The sequence below is a fragment of the Dromiciops gliroides genome, chromosome 5 (genome assembly GCF_019393635.1).
Source record: "Dromiciops gliroides isolate mDroGli1 chromosome 5, mDroGli1.pri, whole genome shotgun sequence".
Lineage (NCBI taxonomy): Eukaryota > Metazoa > Chordata > Mammalia > Microbiotheria > Microbiotheriidae > Dromiciops > Dromiciops gliroides.
In genome coordinates, this window is record NC_057865.1 from 248,816,626 (window position 1) to 248,830,814 (window position 14,189).

At 39.6% G+C, this 14,189-nt stretch overlaps 1 pseudogene; it reads right to left on the reverse strand.

Annotated features, from left to right (window-relative positions):
- Nucleotides 1–5,918: 5,918 nt before the first annotated feature.
- LOC122729011 overlaps nucleotides 5,919–14,189 on the reverse strand; it is a 49,768-nt pseudogene continuing 41,497 nt past the window's right edge.

Sequence of the window (14,189 nt, forward strand, 5' to 3'; positions counted from 1 at the left end):
AAGTGTGGTTCAGCACCATTCCTAATTTTGGCATTTGGAGAACTCATCAAACTACCACAGATAGAAACCTATCCATGAATTCTCAGACAAGTACAAGGGAGTTTTGTGAGTCACATCAGAGTTCCAGTGATTTATTCAGAATCATATGGCTAGTGACTGTCAGAGAAAGGATCTGGACCCTATTCTTCCTGACCTTAAACCCAACTCTGTCTACCAGGTCAAGGTGCTTTTAGGATGACAAAAGGGGGAAGGAAAACAATACACAAATAACTGCATAATGTAACAGATAATAGCCACTATAGTCCTTGAGGGAAAGAGGAGAAAGGTAAACAAGAATATTACATCCTGGTGATACTGTTCTCACATCACCTAGGCCCTCAGAGAAACATGAGGAGAGGCAGGAGGTGGACGTTTCCAGAGGAAGAAAGAATATATTGGCACCTAAGATCTAAATCCCAGTTGCCTGGTACAAATTATGGTCCCGAGTTTTATAATTAGACAAAAGTCATAATTAGACTCCAAGTATTCTAACTTCCAGGTGAATGTTCCTTCCCCAACATGCCATGCAATCTCACATCACCATAGGGTCACATGCTTGTTCATGAAATTTTTTCATTATTTTGTCAAGAGACATGAAAGGAAACTTAAACAACATCCTTGCTGTAACATAAGCAGAAAAAAGGGAAGAGAGTCATAGAATATAAGAACTGCAAGGTGCCTCAGAGATTATCTAATCCAACCCATTCATTTCATCAGGTGCCCAAAGTGAGTACCACAAAAGCAAAATGTCCCTCATCACAGAGTTAATAACTGGAACAGCCAGTGCTTGAACTCATGTCTCCTTATTCCATATCCAAGGCTCTGACTACTTCACTCCCCTCTCTCTTCAACTCATTTCCAGGTTATTTTCCTATGACACGGTTGAACATGGCCGCAGTCAGTTTGAATAGCAGTCAACCCTAGTGCCAGTTTTTGCAAAGATTGCATTATATCCTGGTTGTGTTTGACATGACCTGTCTCATGATTTCAAAGGCTGGAAGAGCTGCAATTCTGCTAACAAAGAAAGGGTACCATAGATAGATAGCTTAGACTGACATTCTTATTACAGTTTGTTATTTTTGGTTGTTCCTCACATGAATTACATCTTCACATTTCAGAGATTCTTCCAGTAGTATATATTTGAAACATGAATTCACCCATGGGGCTTGCACTGAGAGATTTTTCACTGGTGATGCCCTTAGTATTCTTAGTCTTTTTTTAGTGTAGCAACATTCATAGGCAATGTGAGTTTGTGAGCCAGCAGGCTGGCCTTCGATCGACTGCTTTTTTGACGACTGTATTAAAAACTCCCACATCTCATGCCATCTGGTACCATTAACCTCCATAATATTTTGAGATGATATTTGATTTCCCTCAAGCCAGAACTCCCCCTTCCAAGGGAGGGGAGAATCTTTACAATTTATGTTTTTGTTGAGAGGCAGTGTCACATAGTAAAGAGTGTTTGACAATGGGCATATGAAGACAAAAAAAAAAAAGAAAGAAAATTAGTCCTTACCTCCAATTAGCTCCCATTTTATGGTGGACACACATCATGTACACATAAAAGTAAATCATCCAAGTTAATTTGAGGTAGAACAGAGCATTGTGGGAGTATGAGGGGAATTAGGGAAGGCTTTGTAGAGATGATGGGATCTGAACTGAGCCTTCCTCAAATGAGGATAAATATTTTAAGTGTCATGAGATAAGGGGGTAGTATTTTCCAGGCATGGGAAAAGGTTTGTTGAAATTATATTTGTTAAAAACCTAATGTATGCATAGAGGTACTATATAATATATTTGTATATAACTGTGTTGTTTAAAATCTAAATTGTGGGTTCTAATCTGCCCCCCCCCCCAGTCTTGGGGGGAAGCTGGCTAAAATCACTGATAAATTCAGGAAGAGTTTCGGGTTTTAAAGATTTATTAAAATATATATTATAAGTTAGTGAAGAGAGAGATTGAGAACAGATTCCTTATAGGATGGAAATCCTATCTTAGATCTAATTCGGTATAGCCAGAGAGAAAGAAAGCACCAAAAAGAGAGTTCTTCTATGAGCAAGTGTCCACTTCCTAGTTCCTCTCTCCCTCCCCCAAAGGTGAGGTCCTTCTAGCTGGTTGGTTGAGAGTGGTCTCTTGCTGATGTCAGTAGTACACAAACAATACGTCACTCAGGGCCAGCCAGGTGTGGCCTCTGTCCAATCATCCTTAAGTAGGTACTTAGTTTCTCATTCTCACCCAATTCAAACAATACTAAATCAATCAGGTGGGGCCCCTGGGCATCTGCCAAATTCCATTATTTTATCACATACATTTTTATGTAATCTCAAAATGAGAGTATATATTTGGATATAGATATATACGTAATCTCAAAATGAGGTATATAACCAAATGGTAGATGGACATACAGACTGACTGACAGACACACAGATAGATTAGATTGTTTGTGTACAATTAGGGATTAGGGAATTGAGCAACAATATCAGTTCACAAACCCAAATATGGTTTACCGATTTTAATCAAAGTATTAATGTGTGTGAGAGACTTGGTGGCTAGAGAGCTTAGAAAACCCAGGAAAATTCAGGAAACCTAGGTACAAATCTTACCTCCAATACATGATTTGGTAACACTGAGCAAGTCACTTAACTTAGTTCCACATTCAAGTCTCTAGGGTTTGTCTGTCTATTAAGCACTGAGTACTCTTTCTTTTGGGGCTACCCTTTGGCTTTTAGTAAATCATTTTGTATCCTTCATCCAATAAATTCTAGAGTTTACCATGTATATGGGCATAGGAAGAGATATGGGAATTAGACCTGTGATTTAATAAGAACAGAGAATTATCAAGTGAGGAAATTCCCCCTACTAATGCAGGTCCATCTTCTTTGCAGGTAATAGTTTTAGAGAGAGTTATTTAGAGTAATAGGAACTTGCCCAGAGTATTGGGAACTTGCCACACAGCCAATCCAGGTTTTTCTGGCTTCAAGACTGGCTCTCAACTCACTATTCTACACCTTTATGTATATGCATAGAAATGGAATAGATGAATGAATTTCAGCAGGATTGTAATTATTCCCTGTACCCCTTTGACAAATTTATCATACCTTCTGGGTATACACATAAACCCCATGAGGAACTTCTGTATGAAGCCATTGTTATGTCTATTATTGGAATGAGTTTATACACTCATAATTCCCAATGGAAAAACCACAGATTATTTAGTTATTATTGAGAGAAAGGAACAATCATATCATTTTGGTGAATTTGCTCATCTTGACCTATTTTAAAGATACTTTGATGTCAGTAAAACATCTGAGAATGAAAATATTACTCAATTATTTTTTGCATATATATACATGTATATATAATTAATCAACAATCATTTATTGCCTACAATTTTCCAGATAGTGAGCTAGATACTAAGAATTCTAACAAAAAGATACTATATTCTAGCACTTTAAAATTAACAAAATAATTTACACGTCTAACAATTGAAATTACCTCTAGGTACAAGGTGTGGAATGGGGAAGGGCACTCTACCTATGCCCATGAATATACACTAGGTTAGGATCATCTTGATATAGGTCACACCCTTCTACAAAGTCAATAAGTTATTGGTTCTTGGATTATAGACTAGTAGATGAGGGGATAAAATTTGCTTAGTTATCTCATCTTAATCTTTTCTGGGGGTTCTCATCTTAATCTTGTGAAGAAAAAGGATTAGATGATAAAATAGAAGGATTCCCAACTGGTTGGATTCTAAGACTCACTTAATAGTTTTGGGTTTTTTTTGTTGTTTGGGGTTTTGTTTTTGTTTTTGTTTTTTTTAGTGAGGCAATTAGGGTTAAGTGACTTGCCCAGGGTCACACAGCTAGTAAGTGTTAAGTGTTTGAGGCCGGATTTGAACTCAGGTACTCCTGACTCCAGGGCCAGTGCTCTATCCACTGCACCACCTAGCTGCCCCTCACTTAATAGTTGTTAATGGTTCAATGTTGAAGTGGCAAGAGGTCTCCAGTGGAGTACAACATAGACATGTTCTTGGCCCTTTATTGTTTAACATTTGTATCTATGACTTGCATAAAGGCAAAGATGATAAGTTCATCAAATTCTCAGGTTACACAAAACTGGCAGGGATAAGTAACCCACTAAATGGCAAAGAGTCTGGACCCAAAATGGTCTTGACAATCTAGAACCTAGGGCTGAATCTAAATAGATGATATTCACTAAGGATAAATCGAAAGTTTTATAGTCAGGCAGGAAAATCTAGTTAGCAAGAATAATTATCTAAATGGGAAATGTCCAGATGATAGGGCCATAGCCCAGGTGAACTGGCCCAGCCTCCACTTCCCAGAAGCCCCCCTTCCCCAGTAATATTTGAGGGAGTACTTTGTGCCACTTGCCCCAGAGCACATTTTGAGCAGATTTACTCTATGAACAAAAATTTCTAGTTACAACTCTGCTCTCTCCACTAAATCATATAAAGGAGGGTCACTATTCTATAAAAATAATGGAAGGAAACCCAAAAGCCCATGACAAACTGAAGCCTATAATAAATTATAAAAATAAGAATACTTTTTTTTTAAAAGCTACATTAAAACTAAGAGTAAGTTGTTTTTTTAAAATGAATAGGATCATTGCTTGGGGATGAATGAGACAATAATAATAAATAACAGAGAAAATTCAGAAGCACTCAACTGTGATTTTGTCTTTGGATTCTCTTCTGGGGCTTATTTTCCTCAATTGGGAAGTAAAAGTGGGTTGGACTAGGTGGACTCTGATGTCTATCTACCTCTAAATCAATGATCCTATGTTTGTATGATCCTTACAATGTTATTAGATGACATGATTACCCTAATTGCAAGTAATAGAAAATGAGGAGGGATAGCTAATACATTGGATTCTTTTTTATGTTCCATATATTTTGTTTATTTGTAATGTTCTTCTTACATTTTTTGTTTGTTTTTGCAGAGCAATGAGGGTTAAGTGACTTAACCAGGGTCACACAGCTAGAAAGAGTCAAGTATCTGAGGCATGAATATTGTAGTACCTGAGGATGATGACAGAGAATGGGGTAAAGAGGAAGACCAAGTACTGAAGTCTTTGACAAAGTTGAAAAAGTGACCTGAAGGTTCAGTAGTTAATAGCAACAAGGACAGTGAATGGGTTACAAGAGACAAATTAACAAGCATTTGTTAATCACCTGTTATGTGATTATTAAGAGGCAGTATGTGTTGTGTTCAAAGTGTGTGTTGGCATGTTGTGCTCAAAGCCAGGAAGATGAAATTCTACTTTTGAGGACCCTAGATAAATCATCTAACCTCTCAGTACTCTAGGCAAATCTCTAACATTCAATTTTTTTTTCTTTTGGTGTGTTTCTTCTAGGGGATTCACACAGTGAGAAATGGGGTATGCTTCTCAATTTCCCCAAGGAGGAATACAGCCCTCACCAGCTCTTGCTAGGAGCTTACTGGCCACACTATAGGGATCCAGCCAGAGGAGGCTGGGCTGGCCTGTGGGGCCAGTGGCCTCTGTCCGTGGGTCTCTGGCGGAGTGGCCCCAAACCTCCCCTGCAAGCCCAAGTCGCCTTTGCATGTGTTCTTTCACTCGTCTCTGTCCAGTACACCATGAATGCTCCCGTCCAGCTGAATGGCTGGGATGCGGGTCCCCCGGCCAGCCAGTAACCATCTTTAGCACGGCCTCAGTGTTTGGGCGAGCTACCTCTGAGAGAGAGATGACTGTGAGAGCCCAGGAGGCCAAGTAAGCAGCCAGCCATGGCCCTGCCCGACGCGCAGAGGAGGGTGCCAGACAGGTGGGCACACAGAGATTCTGTTCCGTGTCCTCTTCCTGGAGGGGCAGGGGCAGTGGACTTATGTGGGCTTTGGGGCTTAGGCTGGATATCTCGGGAAGGCTTGGGATGGGTTTGTTGGCGAGGTCAGAGGATCCTGCAGCAAACAGGGGGTAAGTCGAGGGAGCCCGGGGAAAAGGGTTATTGTCCATGGGGTTCCCCTGGTGCCCAGCTCCCAAGGCTCTCACCTGGCTGGGGCCAGAGCCCTGGTGCCATGGGGCCAGCATGGACCCAGCCTGCTGGATGAATTGCTACAGGTTACACTGTCTGAGCTCTCGGTTCATCTCCTCCACCTCACGGGCCTGGGCCTGCAGTCTCTGCTTAGCCTCTACCAAGGCTTGGCCCACCACAGCCAGGCTGCTCTCCCATTTCTCACTCTGCAGGGCCTGGGTCTGCAGATCGCACTGGAGCCAGGCCGCCACCATCCCATCCTGTGGCTTCTAGGGGCCAGGCACCTCCTGTTGCTGTTGCCTCCAGCGGATCTCCTCTTCCAGGGCTCCGGCCTGAGTGTCCAGCTCCCGCAGGCGGCAGGCACAGTCCTCAGTGGCAGCCTGCAACTCCCACATGTGGCCCTGGCGCTTCAGTTCCTGGTCCAGTTCCTGCAGGAGCTCCTCTTCCCAGAAGCCCTCCTGACCCAGCTCGGCCTCACTGCTCTGGACCAGGTGCTCCAGGCCCCACAGCTCCCCTCCTACATTGTCCTTTGGTGGGACTGAGCTCCTTCCTGGAGGGGGGGAAGGTCACCCCCTATGGTGCTCACAGGGGACAGGGGGCTGGGCACTGTGGGGAAAGCTGGCCCATTCTGGGGGAAGACAGGGGTCTGAGGCAGGCCATTTGGCTAGGCTGGGCCCTGTCTGCCGTAGGACAAACTGGACATCGTGGGTAAACTGTTCATATGTGGCCTGAGCCCCAACTGGGTACTCCTGGGGCAACATTTGTCGCTCCTTGTCCTGGAGCCGTTGGATGAGTACATAGCGGCCAGTCTCGCTCCGGCTGTGGCTCTAACACTCCAAATTGTAGAGAAATGCCAGTCTGGGTTGCTTGAGAGAGTTTAATCACTTGGGGTTCCCTATGCCAGGTTCAGTCCTTATCCCTAACATATTATGTGCCAGAACTTGTGCTAGAAAATGGGAAAACAAAGTAAAAAGAAAGAAAATAATCACTACCTTCATTGTGTTTACATTCTATTAGAAAAGACATTTACACACACACATGTGTGTGTGTGTGCGCGTGTGTGTGTGTATATATATATGTATATATATATTATATATATATATATATAGAGAGAGAGAGAGAGAGAGAGAAAGAGAGAGAGAGAGAGAGAGAGAAGGTAATTTATGAGGGGAGGCACTAGCAGCTGGGGGGTGGGGTGGGTAAAATCAGGAAAGTCTTCCTGTAAAAGGTAAAGCTTGAGTTGAGCTTTTAAAAAAATAGGGGTTGAGAAGATGATAAGGAAATTAATTTCTGACATGGGGGAAAGATGATGCAAAACCATGGAGAGATGGGGAATAAAGTATTATGTATAAGAAATTGGAAAAGGCCAGCTTGGATGAATGCAGAGTTTATATGACTGAAGAGGTGGGTTAGAGTCAGACAGAATGGCATGGATTGTATATAACAGAAAGTATAAGTCTAAAAAGAGAGGTCACTGAGAGATGGTAACATTACAGAAGTCTGGAAGTAGCAATGAGGAAGAAGAAATATGACCTGAACACTCTCCAGGGCATCTGAGTAATAGAAGGATCATAGGTTTGACCCAGAAACACCACTTCTGGGTCTATTTCCAAAGATGAGTAGAGAAAAAGAAGAACCTATATGTTCTAAAATGTTTATAGCAGCTCCCTTCATGGTAGCAAAGAACTGGAAATTGAAGGGATGCCTGTCAATTGGGGAAAGGCTGAATGAGTTGTGGTATGTGATTGTGATGGAATACTACCTTGCTGATGGCTTTGATGATTTTAGAAAAACATGGAGAGATTTGAACAAAAATAATGAAGAGAGAAATGAGCAGAACCAAGAGAACGTTGTATATAGTAACAGCAACATTATTTTAAGAACTTTGAGCAAATAAGTCATTTTGACTATTACAAATAGCCAAATTAATTATAAAGGACCTATGAAGGCAAATATTCTCTGCATCCAGAGAAAGAACTGATAAATAGAAGTATGTAAGGAATGATTTTACATATGCGTGTATATTTATTTATTCATTCATTCATTCATATATTCATTCATACATTTATTTATTCATTCATTTATCTATCTATCTATTTATTTATTTGCTTGTTTGGTAGCCATCTCTAGGGTGGGGTAGGGAGAGAGGGAAGAAAAAAAAAGAAATTTACATGATAATTTTATTAATATGTAAAAGGAATAACAAGTTGTACATAATAGATTTGTAGTTTCATGGGCAATCATTTTTAAAAAGTATACTATTACAGAAATTCTTGTTTTATTCCATAAATTAAAATTTAAATAAAACGTTTTTAAAAAGAAGATATGTTCTCTGGAGAAGCAGCAAGCAGGGTTATGCTAGAGCCGGTTCAAACTAGCTTTCAAGAGCCACTTACTAAATTTTCATGCCATCATTTCTAACTCAGAAAGTGGTAAATGGTACAAATCAGGGCTTGATTTCATTGTTTTGTTTATTTTCTAAACTCAAGAAAGTAATGAGGAAAATTCTAATAATACAGATTAAACTTGAAAGTGCCTCTCTCATATTCAGGAAAATCATTTTAAACATATACCAGCATGACCTTGGTTGTAAGAGATATGATACTATTAAGGGGGAGCAAAGTTTGTGTTCAAGTGAGATCAAAGATATATTGAATAATGCAGGAAAATGTGTTGAGAACTAGATGGAGGTTCCAAAGGACATGGTAAGATTGACTTGGGGTTAGGCAAAGCATATTGGAATCAGCTCATGGAAGAGTAGGATTGATCAGATATGGATGATCGTTCAGATGTTTAGGAAAATACACCTTAAAGAGGCATTCCCCAAGTGCTTGCATCTAAGTGAGGTAATCAGTGAGGCTGACTGGACTTTGGCAGCCTGAAGGAGAGAAAAAGAATAGTGATGCAGCTCTTGCCTACAGTGCTGAAAAACAACATAGCATGAGAACAATTCATCTTCACCCAAAGTTCATAGCAGAATTTGCAGCTCTTGTGTTTTGGAATGGATTCATAAAATCTCACCCCAGGAAGTTTTCCGGCTTTCAATAACACCTGAGCCTGTCATTGGATGACAGAATTAGGAGACAAAAATATCTCAGGGTAGAACGATGGGCTGAATTTAATAAGATGAAATTTAGTTGAGATAAATATAAAGTGCTTCATTTTGTAGGTGGGAAAAGAAATCAACAAGGACAGCTTGGGGATGAGGTGACTAGAAAAACAGCTCATATGAAAATGACCCAGAGGGGTGGATAGAAGGAGAATGTGACACTGTAGTCCCTCAATGTGATGCAATCTTGGCTTCTAAAATGAGGCTGACCATAGTCCAGCCATAAGTGGCCCTTGCCAGCCCTCATCTGGGTTGTTGTATTCATTTCTGGGACCCACATTTACTATACCAGGTGCTAAAGATACAGAGATAAAAAGATGAGATTCTGCCCCTTTCCTTAAGGAGATTTCTATAGAGATAAACTATAGAGATTTTATAGAGATAATAGTAATCTCTATAGAGATTACTATATAGATTACTATAGGGATAAGGCATGTACACAGATAATTATATTCCATGTGAAAATGTGATTAGTGCAGGGGAGTAGCTTAATAGAGAGGGGTGAAAGATTGAGAAGGGAAGGAATCATTTTTAGCTGCAGGGTTTAGAGGAGGCTCCATTGAGGAGGTAACTCCTGAACTGGACCTTGAAAGAAGAGAAGGATCTCCACAGGTGGAGATGAGATGAAAGTCTTTTCCAAGGACAGAGAACAAATAACCTTCATGAACTCACAGAAGCAGGAAAGAGCAAAATGAAATGAATGTCCAATGGATGTTCAGTTTTTACATAAAGACAAATTGGACTTGTACTAGACAACCTAAGAGAAGATATTTGGGTTAATGGTTAGTGCACAGGTCTGGGAAGCAGGCAGCCTGGTTTTGAACCCTGCTAGGTACTCTCTAGCTTCCGAGTCACAGTTTTCCCATCTGTAAAATGGGAATATTAACACACACATTATGTACCTCACAGGGCAGTTGTGTGGAAGGTAATTTGTAATCCCTAAAATACTTTAGAAATATGAATTATTATCATTATTATTATCATTTCAGGGGAATAATAAACATCAAACCAACCTACAGCATACATACTATGCATGTATACTTATAATCAAGTATATATACTTACTTGGCAAGCTCTTTATTTTATTTATTTTACTTCTTAAAACAGCATAAGTATCTTTTAGTTATGTGGATCTAATTTTAATTGTCTACCATACCTAATAATAATAATAATAGCTCTCATTTATACAGTACTTTAAAGTTTATTAAAATGCTTTATATTCTTGTTCATTTTTGCATTCTGTTATTTATTTATTTATCTATTTCTTTATTTAGAATTTTTTCCATCTTACCTATAAAAACAGATTATAACATCAATTTTTAAAACTTTGTGTTCCAAATTCTCATCCTTCCTCCCTATCCCCCCTTAAGAACTCAAGCAATTCAATATGCTATACATGTGCAGTCGTGCAAAACATAGCAGACAAAAAACTTTAGAAAAAGGAACTAACAATATCAACAACCAAATGCACTTCCATCTGTGTTCAGGTACTATCAGTTCTTTCTCTGTAGATGGATTGCATTTTTCATAGGTCCTTCAGAACTGTCTTGGATCATTGCATTGCTGGAAATAACTAAATCATTCACAGCAGATCATCTTACAATATGTCTGTTATTTTGTAAACAGTACATTTCACTTTGCATCAGCTCATGTAAGTCTTTCCAGGTTTTTCTGATAGCATCCTGCTCATTTTTTTTTCCATAGTAAACTACATTTATATAGTACTTTAAAGGGAGATTTCCTTACAAAATGCCCACGAGGTTGATTATTGCAACAATAATAGCTAACATTTATATACTACCTTATACCTAACAAAGAATTTTCTTCACAAAGTCCCCAAAATGCTTTATATTCTAATATAATATAGCTTTAATAGCCAATCCTGAGTTGGAAGTGCTATTAGGATTCATAGGTTTAGAGCTGAAAGGATCTTAGTGATCATGTGGTCCAATCTCCTCATTTTATAGGTGAAAAAGTTGAGTGATAAGTGACTTGCCCAAGGTCATAATGCTATTAAGTTGTATAGCCAGGATTTGAGCCCTAATCTTTTTATTCTCATTGTAGTGAATAGGACACTGGGCTTGGAGTCAAGAAGAACTGAGTAGGAATCCTGCCATAGATATTTATTACCTGTATGACCCTAGGTAAATCACATAACCACCCTTAGCCTCAGTGTCCTTGCATGTAAGATAGGGAGAGTGATTAACAACTGACTCACTGTGTTGCTTCAAAGATCGAATAAGATAATATTACTTTGCAAATCTGAAAGCATCGTATAAATGTTGATTGGTATTAATGTTTCACTTTAACATACTTCTTCCTCCTAATATCCCCATTTTTACAGATCAGGAAACTGAGATGCTGAGAAATCAAGTGACTTGCCCAGGATCACATTCACAGTAACACTATTTGAATCCAATCCTTTTTGGATCCAAGTCCAGCACTCTATTCTTTGTTCTATGCTGTTGCCCACACTGGGCTCAGAGATTTTATCCAAAGGTTTGCAAATCAGCTCATCCAATTGCACCTACAGTTCTAGACATTGCGAGGTTGCCAAATGGAAGCTGACAAAGGGAGATATTTCAGGGTGGTGTGTTCTGCAGAGATAACAGGGGAAACACATTCTAAAACTGCTTGCTTTCATAAGTCATTGGCCCACTTCTGCAAAGTCTTATGACCATCCAGAAATTTCTGTGCCCTTTCTACAGAAATAATAAAGCAGAGGAAAGGAAAGATTCTATTCTATGACACTCTTCTAATAAAATATCTTTAGCTAGACAAACAAAGGGAGGCTGACAAATGCCATTAAAATGCAGAGGTAAAAAGGAAAGGATAACCTGCTGGCTTGAGCTGTAATAAAGATGGTAATGGCAACTCCTTGAAATGACTACAACAAAGTCATTAGAATTTTAAATTTTCTTAGAAGATACCCCTATAGGATAACTTGAAGGGGCTTCATGCAGAAAGTTATTTGTGGTCAGATTCCATGTGGTAAAAAGGGAATGAATTCTCTGCCTGCTGAATGTCAGCTGCTTAGCGTAGGTACTGTTTATCATTCCTATTATGTCTCATTGCCCTTGAGCCAAACTCTTCTCTGCCCATTGGCCCCTCATATGCCCTATTCCCTCCATGATTCCAGCCGTCCTATTCTAGTCCCCTGGAGTATAACCCTGGAGAGTGGTTGAAGGCAGAAATCCAATTGGTCCAGAATACAGAGATATCTACAGAATCTCAGGGTGGCCTATTGGAAAAAGGAGCCCCATCGGCCAACCTGGAGAAGTAGGTTGTTGGGAAATACATAACTTCTTTCTAAAGGGATCATTAGTTACCTTCTATCTGACCCTGCTGGGTTTTTGTTCTTCATAAGAATTAGAGATTTGAGAATCAATCACTCACTCACTCACTCAGCAAGCATTTGTTAAGTGTTTATTATGTGCTAGATGTTGGGGAATGAAAGAAAGAATGAAACAATCCCTGCTCATGAGTTTACATTCTAATGGAGGAGATGAGTACAAATACAAATATAAAGAGAATAAATACCAATATACAGAAAGTAGTTCAATACATGGTAGTTTGGGGAGAAAATGTACTCATAGTTGGAGAGAATCAGAAAAATCTTAATGAAGAAGATGGTGCTTGAGTTCCATCTTAAGGGAAGACAAAGACTTTTTATGAAGTGGTCATAAGGAGGCAGCCAGGTGGTGCAGTGGATAGAACATGGGATTGGAATCAGGAAGCCTCGTCTTCATGAGTTCAATCTGATCTCAGACACTTACTAGCTGTGTGACCTTGGGTAAGCCACCTATTTGCTTCAGTTTGTCATCTGTAAAATGAACTGGAGAAGGAAATGGCAAACCACTCTAGTACTACTCCAGTATCTTTACTAAGAACACCCTAAATAGGCTCACAAAGAGTCAGACATGACTTAAATTACTTAACAACAATTAAGGAGAGAGTGAAGGCATGTGGGGCATCCAATTCAAAGGCATGGAGGTGGGAAATGGAGTGTTATGTATGAAGTACAATGAGAGAAGAGGCCAGTTTGGTTGGACCAAAGATGAGAAATTGGAACCAGATTGTGATGGTTTTTAGAAAGCTAAACAGAATAGTTTATGTTTGAACCCTGAAGCAATAAGAAGCTGCTGAAGTTGAATGAGTGGGGGAGTTGCATGGTCAGACCTGACCTCGATGAAAATTTTTCTGACATCACTGTGTAGGATGGACTGAAGTGAGGAAGGACTTGAAGGAGACAGCTGTTGTCATTATATAATCTAAAGGAATGGGGGCCTAAAGGTCAGCTATGGGCGTGTAAGGGGAAAGGAGTCAATAGCTAGAGATTCAGTGAAAAGAGAAACATCAGTTTGGCAGCTGATTGGATAGGAGAGGGAAGGGAGAGGAAGAAACCAAGCAACATCCCAAGGGTTCTATTACAGAAATACAAGAGAAAGAAGCTGAAAGACACAAGGAAAGCCGGTAGATGGGAGGATAAGTATCTTGTTTGTTCCAGGAAGCTAAAAAAGGAATGCTACACATCTTATTTGACCAATATTCACATGCATTTTTGTCAATATTTTATCAATAAACATTTATCAATATTTAGGAATCTGACACTAGTGGAATTCATTTAAGGTATATTTATTGCAGGTATTCCACATGCAATGCATTGTGCTCAGTTCTCTCTGTGGAACCTGCAAAGGAACAAAAGTCATGACCCCACATTTCATTAGCTTAGCACAGTGTCTGGCACATAGTAGGTGCTTAATAAATATTGATTGAATTGAAGCTTACACTTTACCTGATGATGCACAAATGCCCAAAGTTAAAATATAGATTATAAATGAACAGTGGAATGAATAGTGCGGATAATAATGTGCCATAGAAAGTCAGAGGATGGGATGGTCAAGTCCAGTTGAAACGGTCAGGTCTGGTTCTGGTACAAAAATCACAAAGTCTCAGAACTGAAACATAATGCTCAGCTATTCAGACTCCTCTCTTTTCCATCACAAATGATGGACTCATCGAATTTCCAGA